General features: G+C 56.8%; 1 long non-coding RNA gene across 1 annotated transcript; it reads right to left on the reverse strand.

Annotated features, from left to right (window-relative positions):
* Positions 1-1,481: 1,481 nt before the first annotated feature.
* LOC309850597 lies at positions 1,482-4,816 on the reverse strand. Its single transcript, XR_014304346.1, has 3 exons — positions 4,688-4,816; positions 3,134-3,223; positions 1,482-2,731 (listed from the first exon to the last, which is right to left on the reverse strand). It is a non-coding gene; the product is annotated as an uncharacterized lncRNA (long non-coding RNA).
* Between the last annotated feature and the right edge of the window lie 12,215 nt (positions 4,817-17,031).

Here is a 17,031-nt window from a genome sequence, read left to right on the forward strand (position 1 = left end):
GCAGAACGGCAGCCTGGGGAGGCTGGGGGGCAAGTCTAGAACCTGAGCCCCAGAGAACCAGGAGCAGAGGGAAAGAGAAAGAGGGAGAAGGGGAGAGGGTGGAGAGACAAAGACTACAGGAGAGCCAGAGCCAGATCAGAGCAGGGAAGGAAGCGAAAGAGAAGCCCTAATTATGGATGGCTGTGGAAGCACAGGGCAGCCTGTTTGAAGTCTGTGGTGAGAAGCATCAAAGAGAGCGGAGGGAGGCCAACGGGACAAGGGGAGACACAGGAGGGGCCGCCCTCTGCTCAGGCCCACCTGGACCTCCCATCTCCACCCTCCCCTGCCCCAGCCCCTAGCCCCCAGCCCTCCACCCAGCTGCTCAACTGGCCGGGGGCCTGAGCCACCTGGTCCCCAGCCCTCCCAGCATCCCTTCCGGCTGGCCCCGCTGCCCTCCCAGCATCCCCAGGGGCATGGCTGGCTTCTGGCCCCAGGGACTGTCTAGATTGGCTTCCCTCATGGTTCCTGCAGCTACCGTCTCCCTGTCCGTCTCCCAGGAAATAGGTCCCGGCATTCCGCCAGACCCACTTCTGGCATCCGGAGATGGGCTCCGAACCACCCAGCTTCTGTCCAACACCGGTCTGCATGATCTGCCTTTCCTCTGATTCAAAAAACTCCCTCAAGACTCCCAAGTCCGGCCCAGGCAGGGGATTCCAGCCCCTCTTGGCCCCGCTGGATGGCGGTGGCGGTGGGGGGCGGGGGGTGGTTCTCCAGATAGCCTCTGACCATCTTCAGTCTCCGGCCAGCCAGTCAGCTGTGCTGGGAACACCAAGGTGGCCTCCTCTAAAGATCGTGTCTTTCTGCCCTTCCTCGTCTGCCCACGCCGGAGTTCTACATCCAGTGGGCAAGAAAGTCCTTCTACAGTCTTCTCCTGTGTCTCCTTGATGGGAGACTTCAAGCTGGGGCTCCTCGGACCCGTTCCCGCATCTGGACCTGAGAATCCAGGAGGGGGAGGGGGAGGGGAGGTCTCAGAAATGAGAGGCTGCATGAGGCCGAGAAGCCAGGCCAGCTTGAAGGGGAACCTTGATTTTATGACCTCCTAGACTGATAATCCTGGGCACATTCTTCCGCCTTTCTGAGCCCAGTTCCTCATCTGTAAAATGGAGGGAAATGCTCCCTATCTTGAAAGGAAATTGTGGGACCATCTGCAAGGTGTCTGGTATCCAGCAGGCAGTCTGCATGAGGTTCCTTTAATGTCACAGAAAGCAGGGCAATCCAGACTCCCCCTTCTGCCAGGGATTCTCCCCCCGAAGAGAAGGGCCAAAGAGAGTCCTTTCGAATGCCAGAAGAGGCCTGGTACCTGGGGTGGGACAGAGAAATGATTTCACAGCCCACCCCAGCCATCCCCCTGCCAAGCACACCCCGGCCCTGGCATCTGAGTGCTATGTCTTTTTTTTTTTTTTTTTTTAAGATTTTATTCATTTATTTGAAAGCGACAGAGAGAGAGTACAAGCAGAGGGAGAGGGAGAAGCAGGTTCCCTGCTAAGCAGAGAGCCCTATGCAGGACTTGATCCCAGGACCCTGAGATCATGACAGGAGCTGAAGGCAGACGCTTAACTGACTGAGCCACCCAGGCACCCTTGCTCTCTGGGTCTTGCTACAGCTCCTGGTAGCCTCCCCTCATTCCAGGGAACAGCTCAGGGAGCTTTCGCCACTGTCCCCCTTCTGTTGTCAGGGGAGCTTTGCTGCTATTAATTTCCTGACCCCATCACACCACTTGGCAGATGCCAGGCCAACCTCCATGACTCGGAGCCTCTCCGTGCTGACTACCCTCAAGGAAACTTGAAAGAAACACTGGACCCTCAGAGAGTCTGGTCACCTTTCCCTGACTCTGGGGGAGGAGGGAGCCCACCAGAGACAGATGCGGGAGAATCATGACAGTGCCATCGGCACTCTGTGTCCATCTGGGAGGAGAGGCCGTCCTTCCCAGCGCAGGAGCAAGGAAAGTGTCGGCGAGCAAGAGAAGAGTCCAAGCTGGGCTCCCAAGACAAGCCACATCTGCCTGTGTGACTGACAGGTCACAAATGCACAGACCCTCAGACTTCATAGGTGAGAGCCCGTTGCTCACTCCCACCCTCCCAAGTATGACATAAATCAGGTTGAGTCCAATCAGCATCTTCTAGATTCTTCCATGACATGGTTTCTCTCCATCAGTCCAAATGATTGAGAACTGACCAAAACCATGGAAAATTCATTCCCTGTGTATAGCCGGTCTTCTAAAGGCACCTCCAGGCTCCAAGATTCCTGCCACAAATCTACTCACACACCATCCAGCCACTGTCCCATCCATCTCCATCCATCCATCCTCCAACCACCTTACAATCTATCATTCAACCGTTCACCCATGCACCCATTGACCTAACTACTCACCCACCCGTCCATTCAAACTCTGCCCACGTACCCATCCACACGTCCCACCTACTTCCTTACCCACCTACCTGCTCGCCCACAGCCCCCATGCATCCCCCACCCCCTCACCTGTGCACTCATTCACCCTCTTCCATATATCACCCACCCACTCTGTATGCACTGTATGTCCATCTCCGTGTGTTGATCATGATTTATTTTCCAGGTGCTGCGCCAGCTCCCAGCCTCCACAGCGTCTTTCAGCCATTGAGAAATCGAGCTTCCTTCTTGGTAGTCTACTCGCGCAGGTGGGAAGGCGTCCGTGCCTCGCGGCCTCCCCTAAAGACTGAAGAAGACACCTGCAGCAAGAGGGGACTAGACCCCCAGAATCATATTTTCGTAGAAAACATTAATTGGGAGAGGTCTTTGGGACAAAGTAGATCCCGACCCAGTCGGCAGGGAGAGGATGGGAGTTTCCACAAATAGCCACAGCCGCCTGGGAGGGATGGCGAGAACTGTCCGTGGAATGGAGCCCTATTGCTTAAGGGTGGGGTGTGATTCAGGGAGGGCCCGGGTCGTCTCCCCCAGGTGCCGCTGGCCTGTTTCCATCCCCAGGTTTCTCAAGCAGACTCCTCGGCAGTGGTAGGGACAAGGTAGAGAGGAGGCAGAGGCCCAGTCACGCGAAGGCCGAAGGGGCTCTCCTGACACAGAGCAAGACCCCGGGGTCCATTCTGGCCCTGTTGCTCACCAGATATGGGACATCGGGGAAATCCTTTAGTGTCGCAGAGCCTCGGTCTAAACATCTGTGGAACGGGAAAAGAAGCAATCCCTCTCTTATCTGTTGAGAAAAATCCAGTGAGAGTTAACGTGAAAACTTGGAGGATCGCGTCTGGTTTTGCACAAAACACAGCAAAGGTTAGCCTCGAAGCCGTGGGCCGGTGACTCTAACCATGCCCTCACCCTCCCCGATGGAGAAGCCACAAGAGCTCTCCAGATCCACAGTGAGCAGCGGAGACCTGAGGTCATTCCCCAAGTCTCCTCCATTTTGAGCCCATCCCTCCTGACCCAATACTGACGCTGACATGGCAGGGGTGCCCACTCCCTTCTCCCCCCTACTCTGAGGCTCAACCGGCCCCATCAGGTTTTCCCCCCAAGGAACGCAAATGGAAAGGTCTGGAAGGTCTGAGGCGGAGTCAGCAGTGGGAGCGGGGTACAAGGGCCAGGAATGGTACTCAAAGACACGAAGGTGCCGCCAGGACCTGGTAGGACCGTGCTTGGCTGATGGGAAAGTAGAAACCAAGGGGAGACCCAGTCCCGACCCGCAGTGGGAGGTGTGAGCCCCAGAACCCGCTTCTCTAAGGGCTGTGCCTCTGCTTCCACCAGGTTCTGGGGGAGGACACACACACACACACACACACACACACACACTCGGAGCTGGAGAGGTTGCGGTGAGGGCACCGCCCCTGGGCTCCGAGGTGTTGGTGCCAGCCGGGTGGGCTGGCACGAGGTGGGGAGAGGGCGGCGCGGGCAGCTAATCCCCCCAGCGTCTCCCAGACGCCCACAGAGACCAGGGTGAGCTCTTTGTCTGAGCGCAGAGACACAGAGGGGCGGCGGGCAGGCGGGCAGGCTCCTCTTTCTCTCCCCTGCCTCCCGCCCTGGGGCAGGTATAAGCCTGCCGTCTGTGGGGACGGTCGGAGGGAGTGGGGTGAGAGGATTAGGGGAGAGACAGATGCTTACAACCCATAGGGTTCCCTCCCTCAGGCCCAGAGGGCCTGCGGCTTTGGGGTGGGGGTCCCCGGAAGGACAATAGGGCATGACCCTCAGCAGGAACGGGTCTTGTTTGCAATAGAAAGCCGGCTGGTGGCGGCTGGCCTGGCTGCCCTCACAAACCCTGTCACACACACACACAGCCCGTGACAATCTACACACACACACACACACACGCAGGCACGCACTCACAGCCAAAGGCCCACACTGCCCCCATACATGTGTCTCCACGTCACACACACAGAGACCAACACCCTCACACAATCACACAGCCCCTCAGTCACCACCGTACTGGTCCGCTGCCCCCCAGAAACAGGGTGACCAGCCATCCCGCTCCCCCATGGGGGAGCAAGGCCACGGTTACCCATGGGTCCTCCCAGCCCTGCATGGCCACCGAAACCCGGCCACAGGCCCCGCCACGGCCTGGCATCGCAGACTGGCAGCCCGGTCACACAGTGCTCAGTGACTGCCCGCTGTCCTGGGACACGTGGTACTGAGTCAAACAGGTGTGCGCCCTCCGCACACTTGAACACACCTCATGGCGGCCCCTCTGCATGCCTCTGTCTTCTTCACTTGCACACGTGGACCTGCTCCCCAGCCCTCCCACTGTCTCCAGACATCTCTGCCCAAACATGTCAGTCTGCTGAGAGGGAACAGAGAGGCCACCCCCCACCCTTCCTATTCCTTGAACTCTGTCCCCTGCCTACCCCTCCTAAGAGTAGTCCCCCACCCCCGAAGAGGGCAAAGTCCTGGTAATGAGCCCCAGGCCGTGGACACGTGAGGCCTGAGCTGGGCCTGGGCCAGTCTACCCTGGGTCAGCCCTCCCCTCCCATACCTCCCACACCTCCGCCAGAAGCCCTCCGGCCTACAGAAACACATCCTGAGCGCAGCAGCCAGACCTCGGCTGCCCTGGACAGCGTGGTCACTCTCCCCTCAGCCTCAGGGATGTGCCCCTTCTCCTCCCTGACCCCACTCCCTGCCCCGAAGCCTGCCTGCCCCACAGCCCATGAGCCCAGCATTGGCAGCCTGAGTCCCACTGTGGCCAGCGCCTCCAAGGATGAAAGACCTCTGGCTCCTCCAGAAACCAGGGCTAAATATACCCCTCGCCAGCTTTCTTGTGCCTAACTGGAACCAGCTGGGCCAGACCCACCCTTCCGCCTGCAGGACAGGCCACGGACTGTCGGACGGTGGACAGGCCGATCATCAACGGGAGCCATGCCCGACTGGGCTCCCCTCAGTGTGGAGCCTGCAAAGACAGGAAGAAGAGAACCATGTCTCTCAGGGTCCCTGTCTTTAAACCCCATTGAAGAGACAAGAATGCTCCCTGACAAGAATGTCTCCCTGACACAAGAATGTCTGCCTGCGAGACAATGCTCCCATGGTCTCGCAGGCCATGCGAGACCAAGCCGGGTACACGGAAAATGGGCTCCTTCTGGGCCTCAGTGTTCCTATCTGTAAAATAGGGATAAAATAGCACAGTCCTCCTAGTGTTGTTGGCCACAGTAAATGAGTTAATACAGGTTAAGTGCTGAGACAGTACCCGCACACCGTGAGCCCACCATAAACACTGGTCGTCGCTATGGACAACCCAGGGAGAGAGGCCCCTCTCCGAGGGTGACAGTCCTCTGTCAGGGCGCTGGGCTTGCACAGTCTCTGACACGCGGAGATGCGGACCCAGGGCTCACTGCCTGGAACCAGCAGGGCGGGGGGCAACAGGACAGAGGATGGGCCGGTGTGGGGCAGAGCAGTGAGGGGATCGGGGAGGGGTCAGAGGAGCCAAGCTCCACCCACACCCCGCCCTGCCCCAGGCCTGGCCACGTCCTGGCTCCCCTCCCCCGCCAGGACTCCGCCCCCGCTGTGGTCTGCACTGTGGCTGCAGCTCCCACGCCACGGCCCAGTTTAGCGGCTCCAGCCCTCGGCCCCAGGACAGCCCACTCTCCGGCCCAGTCCAGAGGCCTGAAATAGGAAGGAAGAGGGGCCTAAAAATAGCCCTAATTACAGAGGGGCCCAAGGGGGTGGGGGGCGGTGGCTCCTTTCTGGCTCCTGGGCACTGCCACAGCCGGCTCAGGATCCTGCTCGGGCCCTGGGGAAGGGACCCCACCCTGGACCTCCTGGCCCCAGCCCACTGCTGGCCTCCCAGCCGGGCAGGGACTGAGGGGGTGGGGCAGGGCAATGGGCCAGTAAAGGAGCTTGGCTCAAATTAGGGTCAACGTGGTTCCCTCCCCTGTCTCCAGGACTGCAGCAGCCCACCCCAGCTGCTCCCCATACATGAGGTCCACTGAGCAGCAACTGGCCTGAGAGCTGCCGTGGAAAACATTGCCCTTACTCAGCCTACCTTCCCCTGCTCTTGGTCCCTGCCTCCTCCAGGAAGCCTGGCCTGACTGCCTTCACCTAGCTCTGGCTCAAAACCAATAGGGGCCCCAGAAGATTACCACTTTGTCTCCCCCGTTCTGTGGTTCCTGGGACAAGGCTATCTTTTCCCATCAGCCTGGGGGCTCCCCGAGAGCAGACAGAGGCTGCCTCTTCGTCAGAAGAGACAATGGGAAGGTACATAGAACAAAGGGAAAGGCAGAAACTGGTCCCAACTTGGACCAGTGACTTCATTTCTTCGGGTCTCATCTTCACGTGTAAAGCAGGGATGCTCTCTAGGCCCTCCCAGCTTCCAGGAGCAAAGGCCAGGTGCTACTCTGTGGGGGACGTTAGAACAGCTCCGGGAGCTCCAGGCCCCCACCCCTAGCCCTGCCCGGAGTCTGCTGCTCTATTTTCCTCCATGTCTAAAGTCCCAGCGGAGTGTTGGGCAGGGTGTGGGTGTTGTGAAGGGTGAGGTTGGCGGCAGGGGCAGGTTGGGTGCCCCCCCCCCTCCCCGCACACCCGCAAGGAGCCCTCAGCAAGTATGGGACCCGCGATGCACTGCTGCCATCTGGCGGCTCCCAAGAGTAATGCCAATTACTCCGCGGAGAGGGGAGGTGGAGGAAAGATGGAGAAAGTGGGTCTAAAAGAAAAGGAGGAAGACAGAGAAAGGCCGGAGGGAGGGAGGGAGCAGAGGAGGACAGAGGGAGAGAGAGTGAGGTGGAGGGACAGAAGGAGCCGGGGCCCACAGCAACTGCAACCTCTGAGAGGCTCCCAGAAGCCATAGGGAACCCACCCACCCAATCCCAGCACATGGGTCTGAGCCATGAGGCCCGAAGGCCAGGCCCAACCTCATGAGCCAACGATACATGGCGGGCAGTTACCTGGCAGGGGGTGGAATGGTCCCCATGAGGCTTGGCTGACTTGACCCCTGGAAAAGGTGGGCCGTAGCACTACTGGGGACATGCGTGAAGGCAAACACACTTCCCCACACGCCACCCACCTTCGAGAGCCCAACACAAGGCCCCATGGACACCCGTGACGTGTGTTATGCAGATGGTGGAATGTTTGGGGGGCCCCCACCTCACCCTTTCCTGCTTCCTCTCAGGGGCGGCCGGCGAAGGGTGAGCTTGTTTACCACTTATGCTCCGGGCAGTGGTGATGAGCTCAGGCTGGCCCATTGCCCTCCACGGGCAGGGCCAGGCCTGAGTCATGGGGGTTAGATGACTATGGAGGCTAAATGGGTCCCATCCTGCAGCCCCTGGCAGATGCTGGACACCCTATCCTTCCCCAGCAGCAGGCTGCACTTCCAAAGGCCTTTGCAGCCACATGGACCACGGGGGTGGGTCTTGAGGTGGAGGCGACCACTGGGCCCCTTTCCTGACCAGAGGACAACAGGGCTGATCCCCACCGCTCTGCTCAGGCAGGCCAGCTCCCCTGACCACTCATCTAGGAGCATTCCCTCCCCTCTGAGGCATCCCCGCTTAGGCCAACGCCCTTCCAGAATGCCAAGTGCGCCTCCACTCACATGCAAGGTTTCGGACACATCTTGGAAATCAATGAAATATTGGGGGAAGAAATGGTTGTATGGATGATTATGTTACTTCTCCCTGGGCCTCGGTCTGCTCCACTGTAAAATGGGGAGGGGGATCCACATTCTCCAAGGGCCCTTCCCAAATGACCTTTGTCCTTGGCTGATGGTATGTGTTCCTGGGCCCACAGCTGAAGAAAATTAAAAGAAAGGCCTTAGCTCTGTCCCCTGACAGACTTACAGGCCTCGGGATTACCTGCAGACCAGGATTCCCACGGCGTGACCTCCTAGGACAGCTGAGGAACCTATGTCAGGTCCAGACACCCAGTAATAATCCTACCTTATAGGATGTGTTTTTGTCCCGCAAAGTGTTTGTTTGTTTGTTTTAACATTTTATTTATTTGACAGAGAGAGACACACAGTGAGAGACGGCAGGGGGAGTGGGAAAGGGAGAAGCAGGCTTCTTGCTTAGCAGGGAGCCCAATGTGGGACTCGAACCCAGGACCCTGAGGATCATGACCTGAGCCAAAGGCAGAGGCTTAATGACTAAGCCACCCAGGTGCCCAGCAAAGTCTTTTCTAGTACATGTAGGTCATTTGATTTCCATTGAAAATGAATTCTTAATGAATTTAGTCCCGCCCCATTTTTTTGAACTCTCCTGAAGCTACAGCTTCCCTAGGACCCCCTCTTCCAAAGGTCCCAGCTCATTTCACTGTTGTCCCAGAATTCTGCCCTAGCAGTGCGTGTGGCCTTCTATGGCTGGCTGGGTTTCAATGTGTTTGGCCTGCCGCCCCAACAAGACCACTGGCTTCCTTGGCCAAAACTGGAAACCTTCCATCAGGCAACCCCCATCGCAGCTCCCAACCCCCCACCCAGTACCCCACAGGTCTGATACAGACTTGGACACATAGGTCCCTCACTAGATGCACTTGGTGGCCCTGGAAAGGCCAGCCTCCCTTCCCACTGTGGGCATCACTATCCCCATCTGTGCAAAGAAGGGATGGGAAAAGATGACCCCAGAGGGCCCTGTGCACCCTGAAACTCACCAACAGAGGTTTTAGAACTCACCAACAAAGGCATTGGTTTTTGTTGCACAACTGAATGAGAACAAGGGAAAAGAGTAAGTTCTACAACTCCCTTCGGCTCAGCCCACCCCCGCCTCCAGCCCCCAGCCCCAAGCTGGCACCGGCTCTCTACCATTGCTCCCTTGGCATTACCCACTTCCTCCTGGCCACCCCTGGCTCCACTGATCCCCCATTCTCCGCCCTCCCCCCCCCCAACCCTGCCCCCGGCAGCCTCCTACTTCAAGCCCTGACAGTGCCTGGGCCCTCCCCCCTCCATTCCTCTGATCTCCAGCCCTGGCAGCCCCTCTCCCCACCTTGGCACTGCATCTTTCAGCCCGCTCTCTGCCAAGCCTGGGCAGCGCCCACTCTCCATGCCTGGGCACCGGGATTTGGCTTTTGCCTCCTCAAACCTTCAAGCCTCAACACTGTCCTCGCCCACCCGCCCCCTGGGCGCCAGAGACTCGCTGACTCCTGCCGAAGTCAGCCTGGTCATCCCCCTGCCTCAGGGCCAGTCTACGCCTCCAGCAGCATGGCTGGCAGGGCTACTGTCACCCCTCACCCCCCGGGGTCCTCCAGGAGTCTCTCCAAGGATCTTACCTGCATCTACTCTCTGGTGAGAGATGAGGATGGCTTCCCTGTAGCATCCGCAGCAACATCAAAGACACTGAGGGCTCCGTCCTGTGTCCCAGAGGCAGTGAGGGGCCCCGGGGTGACCACTGGCTGATAGTGGAGTTTCAGAACCATCATATCAGGGCTATTAGCAGGAACACTGAGGCAGAGCCTCTGCCTCCAGGCCAGCAATGCAGGTGGGTACCCTCTGACCCCAGTGCAACCCAGGGTCCGCCTGTAGTCCTCCTTCAGTGCAGGGCTCACTGCCACATTTCATACTGTTGGCCCTTCCCCTCTGCTTTTTTTTTTTTTTTTTTTAAGATTTTATTTAGGGGCATCTGGGTGGTTCAGTTGGTTAAGCAACTGTTTTTGGCTCAGGTCATGATCCCAGGGTCTGGGGATCGAGTCCCGCTTTGGGCTACTTGCTCCCAGGGAAGCCTGCTTCTCCCTCTCCCTCTGCCTGCTTCTCCCCCTGCTTATCCTCTCTCTCTCTCTCTCTCTCTCTCTCTGTGTCAAATAAATAAATAAATTCTTTTAAAAAATAAGAGTTTATTTATCTATTTATTTATTTGAGAGAGAGAGAGCGGGCGCACATCAATAGGTTGAGGACCAGAGAGAGAGGGACAAGCAGATTGTGCTGAGCGTGGAGACCGACTCGGGGCTGGATCTCAGGACCGTGAAATCATGACCTGAGCCAAAACCAAGAGCTGGCTGCTTTAACTGCCACCCAAGTGCCCCCATCCTTCCCTTCTTTCCTGAAACCCTTCCGCCCCCTGCCCCTGGCTTTTCCCATTACTTTTCTGGCTTTTCAAAATGTATTAATTACATCAGGTACATAGAAATGTGCAGGTAATAGTACAACAAACCTGAATGTCCACTACCTAGCTTACTAAATGAGTCATTACAGAGAAAACTGAAACCACCTGTGTCCCCTCGCCAATCCCCTCCCCCTCCCAGAGGGAAGCTCTCCCCTGCATGTACCAGTTATTCCCATGAGTATTTTACATGATTATGCATTGTGTGTGTGTGTATATATACTTATACATTACATGTATATGGGTCCATTTATAATATGGATCTATATTTTCATGTTTTTAAATTCTGCACTGATGGAATCATACCGCAGAGATCCTCCTGCGGCTTGCTTTTTCCGGCTTAACACCTGATGAGTTTTATCCAATTCATTCCAATGCATTCATTTTCACTGCTGTGTAGTGTTCCATGCCACAACTGGCTTGTCCATTCTCCTGTTAATGGACAGTTCGAGTATTTCCTGTCTTGTTTTAAATTGTGAAAGTAAAACAAAAACAAAACAAAAAAAATTGTGAAAGAGATGTATGCACAGATCTCGTAAAATAGGTAATGTTAGGATATCAAATAGGTTATGGGAACTCGCTTTTACCTGCTGCCCATCCCGGAGGTACTACGACCCGCCACCTGCGTGGACTCTGCATTACTTTTTCCAGGTGTTAATCATACACGTTTTTTCATATCCATAGTATATTTCATAAGCATTTCTCATCTGTATGTCTGTACCTCTCCTCTCTCCCGGGCACCCATCTTTCTACTTTCTTCTTCGCAGTCTCTCTTGCCACCTCACTCCAACCCCATCCACCACCTGCCCCTTAAATAGTGAGACTGCTCAGATGTCCAGCTTTGGCCTTTTTATTCCTGGTTTCCCTGTGTTACCCTGCTCTCCTCTGGCTTCACTCGCCTGTACACTGACCTCCTGAAAGTTCTCTGACCTTGTCTCCTGAGCTCCGAGCCCCTCCTGGTCTACCCTGTGGACAGAAATACTTTAAACTATCAGGTTGTCCAAATTGATACTCACCAGCAGCTCTCGCCCTTCCAGAACCTATTCTTCTTCCTCTTCATCATCCCAGTGCCTCCCCTTTCTGTCCCTCTGGAGCTCAGACCTGGGGACGCCCTCCCTTCACACACACCCCCCCCCCACGTCCCAGCCCGTGCCTCCTAAGACTATCACCATCACCTCCTAACAGGCTTCTCGGTCTCCAGCTTCCCCCCACTTCAGCCCCTCCTTCTTGTCCCCCCATTTGAGGGGAGAAGGCTTTGGGAACCCATGAAGGGAAAAAAACCAGAATCCCACATAAATCCTTTGTTCTGAAGCTTAGAGTGACTCCCCAGTGTCTGCGGGGTAATATTTGCACTCCGCAGACTGGCCTCCTCTCTTCCCTCCCCAATTCCCTAACAGCCCACTCGGGGTCCCCCTGAACTCAGCAGACTTCTGAGAACTCGGTCAGCTCGGACAGTGGTCAGGGAGAGCGGGACCGAGGTTCAGTCCTGAACCTCTCGCCGAGCCCCAGCCAGCCACATTATCCAACCCGTGGGTGCCGTCTCCGGATGGCTGGCTCCAGAGCCCTCCTGGACTAGAGAAGCAAACTGTTCCGCAGACAGTGGGGTCTGGAGGCTCCACTGGGTAGACAAAAGACAGTGCATTATAATTATATTTTCAATTAGCTGTTCACTTTTCTCCCACACTCGCTAACCAAGATCCAGGAAGAAAAGGCCGATTTACAACATGAGCTTCTCCTCTCCCACTAATGGGTTCAGACTTCTGGGTGCCTTTAGGCACATAAAGGGTTCTAGAAGAAGCAGGCACTTCTCTCCACTCGCCCTCCACAGCTGAGGCAGGGGCAGGACCTGAACCCCCATCCCTTAGCAAGGGGGACCTTCACACGCCTCCCTCAGCTCTCAGGCTTCTGAACCCTATCTTTAAGATCAAGCGGCCTGGCCACAGGAAATGGACTGCTAGTCCAACAAGAGAAGCCCAGTCCCTGTTCTTACAAGATTCTCAACCTGATGGCAAAATATCAGGGAATGTGTGAAATCACTTTGCTTAATCTGGGATGTCCCATAAAACATGGATGAGTGTTATTGCTTAATTATATTATTAATGGCAATAATAATTGCCACCGTTTATTAAGGTTTACAATGTGCCAGGAGCTGCATGAAGTTGTTTTATGCATTATCTCATTTAAACATCTCAGCAGGGGCGCCTGCATGGCTCACTTGTTAAGCTTCTGTCCTCCACTCAGGTCATGATCCCAGGGTCCTGGGATTGAGTCCTGCATCTGGCTCCCTGCTCAGCAGGGAGCCTACTTCTCCCTCTCCCACTCCCTCTGCTTGTGTTCCCTCTCTCACTTTGTCTCTCTCTGTCAAATAAATAAATAAAATCTTTTAAAAAAAATTTCAGCACCTTTTGAAGTGAATATATTATGATCCCCACCTTGGGGATAAAGGAAATGAAGCCCAGAAAGCCAGAAAGGTTAAAGCCTGATGCCTGACATCACACAAAGGGTAAAATTCTGGAGTCAGAATTTGAACCCAGGATCTCATTCTTTTTTTTTTTTTTTTTTAAGATTTTATTTATTTGAGAGAGGGAGAGAGGGAGAGCTGCACTAGCGGGGTGAGGACAGCAGGGTGAGGAGCAGAAGGAGACGGAAACTCCCCACTGAGCAGGGACCCCAGGATCATGACCTTGAGCCGAAGGAAGATGCTTAACTGGCTGAGCCCCCCAGAGACCCCCCAGAGTCTCATTCTTAGCCGATTTGCTTTGCTTTTACTCTTGACTTGAATCTTTCTTGGGGACAAAATACCTCCCACCATGTATTTCTCTTTCCTTGCTGAGCCTAACTGAAAAAAAAAAAAAAAAAGATGTGAGTGGGTGCCAGTTCCTACAGAGAGAGGGGCCCCAGGGCCAGGATGTGCCTTCCATGGTGGGGGAGGTGTCTGACCATAAGCGTGAGGTCAGAGAATGTTCTGAATCATTCTCCAGACTTTGAGAATTTCTTTCTGAAACTGAGCAATAACTTCAGGACCTTCCAGAAATATTCCGGGCCTAACTGAGGGTCTAAATGTCAAAAACAAGGCAGGCTGGGGCCCAAATGTCCTCGGTGACGCTGGACAGAGGTATCTGGTCCCCACAACCTCTGGGGGCAGAGGGCAACTGCTCTGTCAGCTTCCTGTGCGCTCTGGGTGCAGAGACCCACGTTCCCAAGCCCAGAGTGTCCTATCTAAGGACAAACGTCTGAAGGGTGCCTGCTCCATCCGTGGGAGTCAAGGGGGCCCAGGAATCTTGGTTTCTCCCCAAATGCCCCTTCCATGGCACTTTTCACACTGAGTTAAAATTGCTATAAATGCTTGTGTGGTTCTTTGCTCTCGGCTCTGGGGCAACTCCCGCGTTGAGAGGTGCTTAGTAAGCCCGGGATCCCTGACCCAATGCACCAGCGTAGCCTCAACGACTGCGGGAGTTTTTCTTCAGGGGTGGCGCCAGTCACATTCTCCGGGCTACTCCGCTCCACTGCCCTCCCCTAGAAGGACCAGGCTGCCGGCCCGAGGAGCCTCACCCCCTCCGTCACCTCCTGTCCTTCGAGCCAAAGGCCAGGCCGTGGGGACCAGGACCCAGCGGTTGCCCTGCCTGGACCCGCCAATTCCGAGTCGTAGGAGGTGAGACCAGACTTCAGGAGAAGCTTCCACATGGGGGCGCTGAAGGGGCGCGGGAAAGACAGCTGCAGGGCCCCCTGCGGCGTCATCGGTGGGGGGTGGGGGCGGTGGAAGAGATCGTCCGCCCCACGCCCGCCTCCTCTCCTCAAGCGTCCCCACCGGGCAGCCACGACCCCTCCCCAAAGCTCTCTCCCCGCGGCCTCCCCTCCCAGCTCGGCTTCTTCGGCGGTCGGGCCCCGCCACCCCCCGCCCACCGGCGTCCTCGGGCTCCGTGCAGATGAGAGAGCGCGCGGCAGCAGCGCACGGGGTTCGAATCCCGGCCCTACCCCTCCGCCGCTGGGGCGCCTGAGCCACAGCGCTCGGCGCCCGGGAGCCCGCCGCCCCCCGCGCCCATCCTCCCTCCTACTGCGGACGGAGTGGGCGCTCGGGAAACGTCAGCTTCCTGCCCGCCGCCCGCCCTCCTCTCGTGTTTCCCTCCTCGCTGTTCGCCCTCAGCTTTAAAAAAAACTCCCTCCCTCCTGCGCCCTTGCTCTTCTCGGCTCCGCGGTCTTCGCCAAACCGCAGCCTTTAGCAATCCTGCGCGCCCACCCGGCGCCCCAGCAGCCTCGCCGCGGCCGCGACCCGCCTCGCGGGCCACACGGCCCCCCGCGCCCGCCCCTGCCCCTCGCGTCCGGCTCGCACCCGCCTCCATGCAGCCCTCCGGGGTCGCGCCCGGCTCGGCGCCGTCGGCCTCGTCCGGGCTCTGGCTGCCGCGCCCCAGTCCTCCCGCCGAGGCCGCGAGCACGGGGCCGTGCCCGGGTGGCCGAGGGCACCGGGCGGGGCGGCGGGCTGGGCGGCCGGGGCAGCGAGCGCCAGCCGGGAGACCGCAGCCCGAAGGCAGCGCTGCAAATAGCCGCGGTTTCCAGCCGGTGCCCTGCCTTCCTCCCGGCCTTCCGGATCTCTGGGATTTTCTCTCCCATCTTCCCGCCGCCCTCTCCTCTGCCCCGTGGCTCCTGCCTCCTCCCTGCTGTGCACCAGCCACATCCTGTCCCACGACGAGCGGCTTCTGCTGCGCGGGCGGGGCCGGGAGTCCACGCCGAGGTCCAGGGTTTCAGAGGTCGAATAATCACAGAAAACAAGTGAGGATTAATTGAGCGCCTACTATGTGCCAGTCACAGGATTAATTGAGCGCCTACTATGTGCCAGTCCTTGTGCTTAGCTCTTTAAAACTGGGGAACTCATGAAATCTTTACCACCATCCAATGAGCAGCAGCTCCAATTTTCAGATGGAGAAATTGAGGCCCAGGGATATTTCTTAAGTCCTAAGGTCACTTTGTTTGGACCTGCAAAACAGGAAGCCATCTCCCATCCCCCCACCCCCCCACCCCCCCCCCCCCACCCCCGACACACATCCAGAGGTCCATGCTGTCACTCTGCCTCCAGTCCTGTGTTGCTTGCCCTTAGAGGCTGAGGCTCTAGTGCGAGGTGGGAAGCAGCTGACTGGGGTCTGGGGCGCTAGTCTGCCACCAATTAGTACAGGCATCTAGAGCAAGCCCAACCCGCCTCAGTTTCCACATCTGTAAAATGAAGATGAAAAGCGAAACTGTTCCCTGAAAGGAAGAGCTTGTCAACAACACTGGAAAACCCAAAGTGGAATGCCCCGCCCTTGGGGAAGTTCAGTGGGAGGCAGAGTGACCGTCACCTGGAGTGTTGAGACAGACCCAGAAACCAAGGCTGGTGGGGCCAGAAGAGGGCTGAGCGGGGGGAATCTGCATGTTAGCACGTGCAGGTTTGGGATCAGACTTGGGATCCACCAAAGAGATTGCTGGGCGGGGTGGGAATGGAGGGGATGTGTAGGGGGTGTCTTCCCCCAAATTTCTGTGCTTGCCCGTATCCCTCTCTGCCTCCACTGGCCTGGACTCTGAGTGACTGCACATTTCTTAAAGACCCACTGTGTGCCAAGCACATATATCACAGCCCCACTCTCGCATAGCTGGGGCGTAACCCAGCAGAAAAGGAGGGGCTGTTTTTAGCCCAGCAGTCCCCTCTGGGAGAAATGGAGCAAAGCACCTTCCTCCGGGGGAGCAAAGCACCTTCCTCCGGGGGAGCAAATCCTCACACCAGGCTGTGAGGCTCAGTGAATAGAGCAAGGGCTGGGTTTCCCATCTACTCTCCCTCTCCACTGCCACTCCTGCCCCTCCCCTGTGCTCAGCTACAAGGGATGTAAGTGGGATACTAGGAAAACCGAGGAAAAGGACGAATCAATTCGTGTTGGAGTGAGGAAATAGGCACAGAAAAACCTACTGTGGAGGTGACCATGAAGTGGGCCCTTTAGGGAGGGTGGGGTCGTACAGGTGGAAAAGGAGGTCTAGGCAGAGCCAACAAGCCAAGATCAAGGCACGGGGCAGGGAGTCTGAGCCTGTCCTGAGCGGTGCTGCATGTCTGGGACCAAGGAATGGCTTTGGGGCCAATGGGGAGGGGGGGTATGCCCTTCCCTTGTTCCCATCCCTGTGCACACCAAATGGAACAGAGCTTCCCCACCAGCCAGGGGTCTCCCCTGGACTGGGAGATGTTGGAGGACAGGGCTGGCATCTTATTCATCATCTGTGGCCCAGGGCCTCACCTGGGCAATAACAGTTACAGTAGTAACAGTTAATGGTGTCAAATATTTACTGCCTGGCTCTGTGCTAAGTGTGGCACACGTGTGATATTTCACCCGCCAGCAACTTTGGAAATAAGTGCTATTGTTAACCTCATGTACAGATGAGGGTTCTAAGGTTTAGAGGGACTAAGTAATGTGTCAAGGTGACACAGCTATGTAATGGTGGAGCTAGGATTGGAATTCAGGTCTCTGACCACGGGGCCCTTGTTCTACACTGACAG

The sequence above is a fragment of the Mustela nivalis genome (genome assembly GCF_964662115.1).
Source record: "Mustela nivalis genome assembly, chromosome: 17".
NCBI classification, from domain to species: domain Eukaryota; kingdom Metazoa; phylum Chordata; class Mammalia; order Carnivora; family Mustelidae; genus Mustela; species Mustela nivalis.